Below are 12207 nucleotides of genomic sequence, written 5' to 3' on the forward strand. Positions count from 1 at the left end.
TACCTTCTCATGACCCAATAAATAAAATAGTATCATTATGATCGTATCGAACTAGAAAATGTAGCCATAATAAATGAGATCTGTTATTACATAAAATAAGTAGATAAGAATATAGAATAATAACTGTTATTTTAACTTTAACCGATGAGATTTTTATTTCATAAAATAAGAAATTGGTTGTTGCTATAAAATATTTTACTACTGTTGTAAAACAAACAAATTTGTTTTTTAAATTATTTATTTGAAATTAGTTTTATTTATATCACCACTAATGTAGTTAAGTGAATAGTAAAAATGTATATATATATATATATATATATATATATATATATATAAATATTTGCGCGCGCGCTCACGTTCGTGTGTTTGCATGTTTAATTCTAAAACAATTTAATGAAAATGAATAAAGTAATAAAATAAAAGATTGTTGCCATAATATTTTATAACAAAAAAAAAACAAATATATTGTTCAATATGTGTAAAAACATTTATTAATTTTATGTAGAAGGAAAGAGAAATAAATAAATAAAATTGTAAAATGAGACTCTCGTAAATAGGTTACAAACTTGAAACGAAAAAATAATTCTATTTAAAAGTAAGAATGCTTTTGATAAGGAGTATAACGTGTGAGTCCTATGAGTGTTTCCATATATTTATAATAAATGTGATTCCATATATATTTCCGTAATTCATCGTCGAACACCACCTGGAGGAGATCAAGAAGAAGAAGTTCCCTGGCCGCTTCATTGTTGGACCTACCGGCGGATGCCAACATCCCCGACAGAGGAACAGGCCTGGCCGGCCCGGCGAGGGAGCCGCTAAACGCGGATCGCCCGGGCCGCAGACTCAGCAGCAGGAGCCGGCCCAGCCTGGGATTGCTCGGGGAGAGCCGCCTCGGCCGCGCCGGCGAAAGACGACCGACGCCAACCCGACATTGCGGTGTCTGTGGGGGCCACCACTGCCACGCTACAGTGGGGACCCAACTGCCGCTGAGGGGAAGCCCGGTCTGATTTCAATGGACGAGCCGCAATTCCCTGACTTCGCAGGACACCAGCTTCCGGACCCAACAGCTCTTCTCAGAGCTAACGCAAAAAATGGTCCTTTTCAGATCTACCACTAGGTTATAAATTACGAGTCGTCGAAGCCGATCGATGACAACAGCCCTTCTCAGGGCTACTACAAGGTTATTAAGCGCCACGTGCAATGGAAGCCATTCGGCGACAAGAAATATATATATATAAATAGCGAAGAACTCAACTGGTGCGAAATATTCTCAATTTATTTTTATTCTTATTTTTATCTAAATTATATATATATATATATATATATATATATATATATATATATCATTTTAACTTTCTATGAGTGTAATATTTTAAAATTTTAGAAAATTAAAAAATAATTTATCAATAAAACAAAACAAGTATATTTTTCCTCTTTTATCCTCTTCTTAAAATAAGTTTATTGTTAATGGAAAATAATTTATAAATTATAGGCTATTTATTTAAAACATATTTCAATATACCATATGACTAAAGAACAATTTTTGCCGAGTAAATATATTTTATACCGACTTTTCGAAGAAAAGTACGGTATTACCTTTGGTCGCACGGTGGAGTTTGGGAGAGAAAATTAATTTTCTTTACATTTTTATGTATAAGGTATAGGAAAATTTCAAAAACTAATTAATCAATTTCATTGAGATTTACATATGCCGTAGTAGTGTATCTGAAGATGTGTATGTGAAAACTTGATGACGATTGAGCTCTTGAGAGGGGCTCAATTTAATGTCAGCAACAGATAACATGACTTCAATTTGAGGTTATGTTAATTCTGTAGCGGTGTATTTTTCATACGCCCTTATGCAGTGAATCGCAGTGGTGAGCGAGTTGAAATTTTATGCTTGTGTGTAGGGTCTACTGGTTAATTAGATTTGTGATGCATTGTATTCTGAAAATCGGTGTGAAGAGTGAGAGCGTCAGAAACGAAGATTTGGTCTCTTGTATAGACTGCACAAGAGTTTTTTTATTTTTATTATTTTATTTGCAGCTATTATTTTGAGTGTGGAAAACATTATTCAGGGGAAAAGGTTATTAAAAAATAAATGTATGAGTAACTGATTCATACTTTTTTAATAAAATTTAAAAAGAAAAGGACGTAACTTTGAAAGAAAATATTTACGTTAATACGTATGCGTGTGCATAGACCCAGACTTATTCACACAAATCACAGCCTTTTTATATTACTTGAAAGGCAATTTTTAATATAAATTTGTCAGAACGGTTTACTCATTTACAGTAATAGTGTATAGTCTGAATAGTTAATAGTAATTAACTTCGAAATTGGTTACTAAAAATCAAATTTCGCAAGAAAGAGCATGGAAAAAAATTAAGGATAATACTAAGTTTTATGAAGTTTTAATCACAATTTTTAAATCCATTTTTTACCGTAAATACTTTTTTAAATACTTTACATAAAATTAAAACAAATTTTTTTTTACAAAAATCGTATTTATATTTTAATATCAATAACTATGAAAGATTAATCCCTAATTAATTTTTATAATATGGTGGCATTAATATGGTATATAAAATGACAATTTCTATAAATTGTTTAGAATTAGGTAGCAATTATAAAGAGCAATGAAAGTAGACAAACGTTTTTCCGGTTGGTGATATGTAACTCAGCTTTTCGCTAAAATATCTTCAAGCTGGGCGAACTGATTTTATACACACTTAGTCATTAAGTATCTATGTATGATGAATTTATATTGTAAAATTATGTGCAACTTTGTTCAAAAGAAGGGGGAAATTTGCGAATTTTAACTTCTTTCGTAATATTTTAAATTAAAACAGCAGTAAGGAAAAGTCTTGAAATCGAGGAAAAAAATGGTTTCTCAAGTTCAGTTTTAGTTTCTAAATACAGGATAAGTTTAGGGATTTCATTGTTAGCTTTTGTCGATTTTGAGAGGGACAGAGAAAGTATTTACATATTACATAGGCGATATTACGAATATTTTTTTCTAAATATTAGTTACATGTAATCTACGAAAAGAAGGATTTCATTTTGAGTGTGCGTGATAAGTCCTATATGCACAACATAATATATACTCAGAGGCCTGTTATTACGAGAAAAATATTTATAAGAACATAATTAAACATTTAATTAACATATTTTTAGCAGAAAGTATTCTCTTAAGTCTAAGCACATATATATATATATATATATATAATATTATTTTTTATTACTATTTTATACAATTTACTTTACTTTTAATCTATTTCAATCTATTCATCTACTTTAATTTTTTTTAACTGAAGCGAACTGACCCCCTCCAAAGCCAAGTTTTATTCAATTGTCCTACAAATAGAACGTATTTTAAAAACATAAAATTTTTCAAACTGCGTTACTACAATTCAATGTTTTTTTTATTTAAAGAAAGCCAATTGATCTTGGTGGTACAATAGTGTTGAAACTGCACGATAAATTCCGGGTTTTCTGCCGATAGGAACTAGATTTTTTTTTAAATTGGACAAGATATTGCAGTATCTCAATTTTTTTTAAATCAGTTTGATATGATTAGATTATAATATATGATTTGAACCTTGGATTTTGCTAAGATCCTCCTTTCTCACTGAAAGTAGAATTCGTTTTGAAAATGGAACGGTTTCAATACAAAATTTTTAATTTATGAATATTAAGGGGAACTAGGGAGAAACTAGACACTGAAAATATTAATTACTATGACTAATTTTATTAACGGATAGAATAACTAGAAAGAATGGAGATATGTTAACTATATTTCTTTTTCAAATACGATTAAATTCATTTCCTTACATATATATAATTACATGTATATAATTATTCATTTCCTTACATGGTAATTATATACAATTACGGATTAACCTCTGATTTTGATAAAATTTGCAATATACCTTATTTATGATTCAAGTTATTTGTTACAACTGAAATTATTCGTACGAAATGCCTTTCACTCGGGTAAAGTCTCTCGTAATTTACATAGGACCCTCACCAAATATTTTACAATATATTCTGACCAATAATTTGGTTTTTAAAGAAATTAAGCTGAGAATAAGATTAGATTCTCTTAAGGCTAAATTAAGTTACGTTAAACTTAAGGTGTTGATTTTAGTAAATCTGCTATATTCATTATTTACGGAATAAAAAACATGATTTAAAAGTGAAGTTTAAGGCTAGGTTAGCCCGCCCACCGGGCTGGTCTAGTGCTTCTCATCTTCGCAAATCAGCTGATTTCGAAGTCAAGAGTTCTAAGGTTCACATTTTAGTAAAGGCAGTTAGTTACTTTTATGCGGATTTGAATACTAGATCGTGGATACCGGTGTCCTTTGGTGGTTGGGTTTCAATTAACCACGCATCTTAGGAATGGTAGACCTGAGAATGTACAAGACTACACTTCATTTACATTCATATATATCATCCTCTGAAGTAATACGTTACGGTGGTTCCGGAGGCTCCGGAGGAAAGAAAAAAGAGAGGTAAGGTTGGGTTAACGATTCCGTGTATTGAACTTTGTAAGATCAGCAAACATAATCTTACACTCGCTAACCCCGTTTAATAAACCTTAAATATTAAATTGGCTGATTGTTAGGCTGAGTCTATAATTGTGTACAATAACCGTTTTTTAGACCAAAAATAATGTGTATTTGACCTGTGATGAAATACGAAATTTTTTTGAGAGAAGTATGTAACTTACGAGGGACGTAACTTTGGTTAAAGGCGATTTTCCGACGAATAATTTCAACTGTAGCAAAAACTTGGGTCCTAAATAAGGTATATTCCATATTCATCAAAATCAGAGGTGAGTCCGTAACTGTATATAATTACCCCTTAGAGGTAGAGTATTTTCTAAAAAAGGAGCAAGTCAGATATTGCAATATTTTATAATTTTGTTTATTTAACAGGTTGTATCAAGTGTTTATTGCCTGGAAATGCAGAAGACTTTAAGCTTTATGACAATATTCAGTTTTTCTTCTACGGATAAATTAGTTAATTTTTAAGGAAAACAATCATCACGTAAAGAACCACCAAATGAGCCTAGACAGACTTCAATCAATCAATTCCTGACTGGTTTAACGGACTGAGAAATGACATAGCAACATTATTATTGTAAAGGTGTGAATGTTGGACAACGGGAACTTCTGCCTATAATCGATTTGAAGCCGTCTGACAATATTTTCCATTTTCTTTTAAATTAAGAAAATTTCCTATACGATTAACATTTTGCATGACCAGGCGCAATGACAAACTCTAGACGCAATACTTATCTACCTATCTGAATCAGTCTTTAGCGGTGGACAATGTTGCCCTATTAAGCACCAACTCTTTTAAAAATGTGAAACTGGAAATGAAACCTAAGGGATCGATGCACAGTTAATGTCGTCTGGAAGTAATTCTTTTAAAACATAACGTAAATTATATATTATAACTTCAATTAATTTATTTACTGATGCTGCGAACGAGCACGGTTCCCCCAGAAAGGATTATTTTTTATTTAGAAAATTATTCTCTATGCAAGACAACAAACGTTGAATACGGATATAAAATTTGATGAGAATGATCATGATAAAATATTTTAAAAGAACAGAAAAAATCTGAAGAGAAGAAATCCGAAAAAACATCAAATCTAAATTTAGTAGTAAAGAAAAAATTTAAAAAATGTCAATCGATTTTCAATTCTTTATAGCAATAAATTAAGTGCTGTAATAAAGCAGGAAGGAAACATCAATAGGTGTTGGGGACTTTAGAAATGCTTAAAATTCGATAAACGTTTTGTCTACAAAGTAAATTTGGAAGTAAATTGGAGAAAGCTTTTGACAGATCTTTGTCAAGCGAGTACCTTAACTTGAGGTGTTAAATGTTACTTAATTTCGTTGTAAATTGAGAAAACTAGTTTAGAAGACAAAATTAAAAGTAAATTAAACATCTAAACTTTATTATGTAAAGGATAATTGAGAATTCACAGAACAGCTTGGTACGGTACTCTGCATAAAACCGAACAGCTTATAACAAAAATACTTTCAATTTTAATCCATGGCATTAAAAAAAAACCTTATTTTTTACCACCACGGCTTCTGTCCCGATCTACATTTTTACATATTGAAGCTAGGGCATCATGGATAAACAGGATTAATTTCATACGCATTTTTTAAATGAACAAAAATGCATTACTTTTAAATGAATTAGGAAATGTTAAAATATATAAATATATGTGTTGGTTAATATATATAAATGTTTGTTCGTGTGTATGTTTTAAACATACACACACACACACACACACAAATCATTTAAATACAATACGTATAAGAAAACTAATTTAATCATAAAATATACCAATTATTCTGACGGTCAAAATTTTTCCCTACAGAATTTGCACAAAAATGTTTTCCACCTTGTATTTCAGCCGGCACAAAAGTTACAAAATTTATACAATATTCCTAAGAAAATAAAATTAATCATAGTACCATTAAAATAAAAAAAAATAAATTTATAAAAACATTGAGAGATAAATTGAAGTCAATCAGTAGCAAAGTGCGAGTGCTAGAACTGGTCGTATACTCATACTTTTTTAAATAAAAGCAATTTTATTTCATTATAAACGGCCTTAATTTGTTTTCTCACAGCAGGTTAAATAATATTATCAGTATTGGAAATAGATAATCACTTTTGCTATAAAATCCCAAAATCAGAACTATTAATTAAATCCCACCGATAGTTAACATGGAAACATAAATTCAATAAATAAAACAAAAGTAAATAAATATCTTACGTAATTAATTCATATTATATACCAAATCATCTCATACGTTATTATCGAAATAAACATTATATATAAATATTCCGTAAATAAGAAAATGTGCTTTCTTTTATATGAATTATGTTTTAAGGTTAATATATAAAATTAATAAATCAAATTTAAAAACAATATCTTTTGTGAAGATAAATAAACATCAACAACAAATTTTTTAGCTATATGTGATTTATTTAAAATTTTAATGGAGTGGTTATAATTTTTGAATTAAGAAATATGCACGTAATTTATTATTTAAAATACTACCGTTAATAATCAAATGAATCTATGCAAAACAATATAAAAAATGGTTTACTTACGTACGAGATAAGCGTAACAATACATTCTTAAAATATGACGGAACATGTTTATTCCTGTTTGTTGAATAGACGCATTTGTCAAAAGATATTTCAAAAAATACAACCACCAACGTATCTTTTGAATAAAAACTTCAGTAGACATTTAAAAACGCATTTAAATAACAACTATAAGAAAGATTTCGTATTAAATTTCACAATCACTCTTGTTTACGAAAGGAAAAGCAAAACAAAAAGTAATGTTTATAACAACGCTACACGCTTGGTTAGTAACTAAACAATACAGATGCTCCCCTACCCATCGTACATCTACTCATGAAAAGATGACGACGTTCTCTTATGAAGTATTATTCACTAAACCGCCACCTGTTGACCAATTGAAGAAACACTCATACATACAACGGTTGAACACACTATTCTGTCTGTCTTTTACGAACTATACGGACGCGTATAAACAACTTTCTTTTCTTTTTTAACGTATGAATCATTTAATTTTTATGTTACAAAATTAAAATGTATTAACTTAATATGAAAAATTACCGTTAAATAAAATACACAAATATATTCTAATAGCTACATAAAAAGAATAAATCAAGTCAAAAATAAGGATAAATATATATATACATATTCACATATATATATATTTTTGAAATATATATATATTAATATATATATATATATATATATATATATATATTAATATATATATATATATATATATATATATATATATAATATATCACACACATATATATATATATATATATGTGTGTGTGAAATTTCAAAAATAAAAATCTAAGTCGTGTTAATTCAAATTATTTGAACAAATATTTATGTACACGTTAGACAGTAAAGCGGACAAATAAACCTTTTTTTACGAATTGGCTATTTCTGGACCGCGTGAACAACCTCTTTTTTCCTTTGAGGCTTTAATCATCTACAATCTCTCAATCATCAGTTTTCTTAATCCTTTTCTATGTTCTGTGATTCTCTTGTTATTTCCTCTTCCGTCTTGGACTATAAATATTTTAAATTCATATAATTCTTTCTTGAAAATTTCCCTATCTAAAATTTCGTTTTCTCTATACCGATTTTTTTGGTGATCCTTTCCTATTTGTTGACGTAAATTATTTTCACTTTTGACATTATAAAATAAGTTAGAAATCTTTCTTGTCAGTCTTTCCTCATTTATTTTCTTTAAGTGACGTAAAATATTAATCTTAGTTTTATAATTGTGTTGATAATATTTTCAAATTTCTATAAATTTCCACGTTTGATCTCAAAAAAATTATTATTTTCACGCTTTGGGTCTAAATTTTTCTTCGAATTTTCCTTTCCTTTTTTCAAAATATTCTCTAGTCTTTATGGACTATTTAATGCTACAATTTCTGACGCATAAAAATATTTTATGTTTCATAACCGTGTTGTAATATCAACATTTCGTAATGTAAGAAATCTATTTTTTATTATAAAACATTTTTGTTTAATTGGATTGCCATTTGAGGTGTTTTTATTAATATTTTTAATTGGTAAATAAAAAAAAAAAATCATCAATTAAGTAATATTATTTTTTTTTATGTAAAAGAAAATCTTTCATTTTAATCTTTAATTTAAAATGGTGGGAAGATCTTTAAAAGGGTTCGGTAGTTTATGTATACATACATAAAAAATGGAAAAGAAAGCAAATTAAAGTCCTTTTTATAACCCTAAATACTGTGTTATCTTTACACTGTTACGTTTTTATTTTTTTCGAATTCTTTTTTCGAGTTTAAAATTTTCCCTGTAAAGTTATACATTTACAGAAATGTAAACACATTTTTTTCTTTTTTAGTATCTCAAATTATATTTACAGTCGGTTTCGTAGATTAAAAACCACAAGTGAATCTCATCATAAAAATAAAGTTATAAAAGAGTTTCGGTTGAAAACCCTTAATAAAATACATTCTACTCAGTAATCAAAGGTAACAAAGCACTGATAAATTCTAGCCAGTGATGAACTAGAAATCATACTAATGTCCAGTACTACGAATAAGACCAGAACATAATAAAGAATAAGAAGAATAATAGTAACATAGAAACAAATAACATTAGAAAAATAAATGATCATAAACATAAACTTAAGTACTTTGAAGCACAACTTCAGAAGAGAGGCCTCCTCCTGAGTATTATTAATACGTTCCAAGATCCAGTACGTGAACCCTATTTAATCGCCTTACATCTTCCCCATTGTCTAAGAAGTTAACAGCTAGATACTTTAGTAGTCGATAAATCTTATTTCATTCTTAGTTGCAAATCTCTCGACTGATCGAGAGAAATTGAATCGAGAGAACACATGGGTTACCATATGTTCGAGAGAGTACTCGTGAATTTCGTTGTTACGTATGGCGCCTGTGTAATTCACCTCGCAAATTTATTCTGGAAACGCTGAATAATCTCTATATTTCTGGTACTCGCCGTACCCTAGAAATGAATTCCGTATGTCCAAACCGGTTTTAGAATCACTCTACAAAAAAGTAGCTTTTAAACAGGGATAGTTGCGATTTCCTGCCTAAAAACCAGTATAGCTCCTTAAATTTGATATCTAACAGATTCCTCTTTGAACCTTCCACGTTAAACGGCGATCTAAGTGAATACTGAAATACTGTACACTTTCAGCTCGCGGGATGCAACCTCCATCTAAATGTATTTTGAAGATTCGTTCTGATTTTTTGATGTAACCAAAGAAATATGTTATGTCTAAGATGGAGATATTATTAACCATAATATATATTTAATAATGGTGACAAGATTAGCGTTTTATTAAGCACTTCAAAGCATAACGGTATTTATAATTATTAATATAATTTCATACAAAATGGAGTATTTAAAAACCTCTCACTATTAAAAGTAACACGTTCGAAACTTCCTTAGACTAAGTAATCTATCTACTGAATTATATCACCCTGTGATGTAAACATAAAGTTTTAAACAAAGGTTTTACAACTCAAAGTTAAAAACTGTATTATTTTTTTCAATTAAATTCTTTCCTTTTATTTGGCTATAAAAACTACAGCTTTTATCCATAAGCTAATTAAAAAAAAATCTCTTCGTAATTAAAATTTTTTAATTAAGATTGAGTGTGATAAAAATTATTTAATAGTATTAGTAGTATCTATTTTAAATTAAGGAGAGTGCAAAATCGTTTGTATAGTTACTTCCCCCGTAATACTTCTATCTTCTCTAACCAATTTTAAAAGTTGGAGAAGTTTCTTACTTCCACCCAAACGTTTATTTCTTTTATTCATGTTAAAGACTTCTTACCTTTCACTAAATGGACCCTTTTGGATGATTCTGTTTGATTTTAGAAGAAATCCCTCTAACGGTTCCGTTGTAAGTTTAAGACATTAAACGAAAAGTTACATTGTCTATATAGACAATTTGAAGGTATTTTTCATTTTATGGTGTCATAATTCTTTTACTATTGAATTTTTATAGCATGATGACTTATACAATGAAGTTATATGATTTTTATCCGGTTAGCAATGGAAAATTAAAAAAAAATTTCAGAAAACGTAAGGCCAGAAACTAATACATTCATTAGCAACCTCTTTACATCTCATGGAGGACAAACAATTCCTCAGAGAATCAGGAAAATTTTACCCAGGTGGAATGTAATTAAGAAATAGTAAATTACTCAAAAATTTCATGTTGACCAGCTAAATAGTAGTGCAATAATAATAATAATAATAATGCAATTATAATTGTTTTTTTCCATAGATTAAATAACCATCTGATAAATGGTGCAGGTTAGATTATTATTATTATAATTATTTATTATTATTTATCACATTTTGATGTACCCGAATGAAATTTAAAACATTCATACAGATCCAAAATTGCAGATGGATAATTTCATAAAATCCATGAAATGAAATAAAATGTTTATTAGCTAATTGGATGAAATATTGTAAATCCTCAGAAGCACAAACTGATGCAGATGGAAATATAAAAAAATAAAATTTTTTTTGCAAAATCTGTTTATATTTTCATCTCTTGATTTCTTATAAGTATTTTTTTACATCGATTGAAAATATTTGTTTAAACAGTAAAAGGTAAATTTTTTACAAAAATTACATTTTAGTTTTAGGGAACAAATATGATATTTTTCCAAAAAAAAAAAAAATCTATATTATTTTTTGCAGTAGCTTTTGTGTGATGAAATTTTAATGTTTTATATTATTATTATTTTTTCTTTATAAGCTACATATCCTCTAAAAACCCCATGTGAAAAATGATCATTTTGGTTTATTCTCATTAAAATATTAAGTGTTTAAAAATTTAATAAAATTATTTTTCCTAACATCCAGCCACCATAGAAAATTTTATCACTGGTTAAGAGGTTAATTTTTTGACACGCGCGCGCGCGCACACACACACACACATATTAAATTCAAACTTGAGGAGAACATTCACATACTCAGATCTCACATACCAGTTCTTGCAATATAAAAAGCTTAATAACCTAAATTTTTATATTTTTTAGTTCTAGCGAAAATAACAACAAATAAACTACAAAGAGTACTCTATTGATTAAAGTAATTATTCCCTTACATTAGTATTTTTCTCACTTGCATAAATTTATTGTAAAACAATATAATTTTTCTAACTTATTTTAAATCTTATTTTTTCAGGTGTTGTACTAGATTTTTGTGTCTGCGGATGTTAATAATGGTGCAGCTATATTAAGCAGTCTAATCTTTAAACTGCTTCAAGTTCTATAAGGTAATTTGTATATTACTACTATAATTATAGTGATAATTGTAATGTTTTTAATCTCAAAAGTTTCTAGTTTATTTGTCAATTAGAAAAAGAGACAAACTTAAAGTTTCATTACCAATTAAATAGTATTTTCGATTCTTTGAACTAGTTTTAAAAATTTTTTCCTCATTTCTGGTAGTTCGTGAAGTTTTACAGCTTTATCAGAATTCTATCACCTCCTTTTTTCTCACTTACTGCCATTTATTAACTATTATAAATCCTCATATTCTATAATGAGAAACCCTGGGATATGTCTTGTTGAAT

At 28.5% G+C, this 12207-nt stretch overlaps 1 long non-coding RNA gene across 1 annotated transcript in view; it reads left to right on the plus strand.

The window, feature by feature from the left end:
• LOC142322951 (uncharacterized) overlaps window positions 1-12207 on the plus strand; it is a 1078737-nt gene that overhangs the window by 468337 nt on the left and 598193 nt on the right. The window contains exon 3 of the long non-coding RNA XR_012755972.1: window positions 11817-11907. This is a non-coding gene — a long non-coding RNA (uncharacterized LOC142322951). The remainder of the gene's footprint in view (window positions 1-11816; window positions 11908-12207) is intronic.

The sequence above is a fragment of the Lycorma delicatula genome, chromosome 4, assembly GCF_047948215.1.
Source record: "Lycorma delicatula isolate Av1 chromosome 4, ASM4794821v1, whole genome shotgun sequence".
NCBI lineage: Eukaryota > Metazoa > Arthropoda > Insecta > Hemiptera > Fulgoridae > Lycorma > Lycorma delicatula.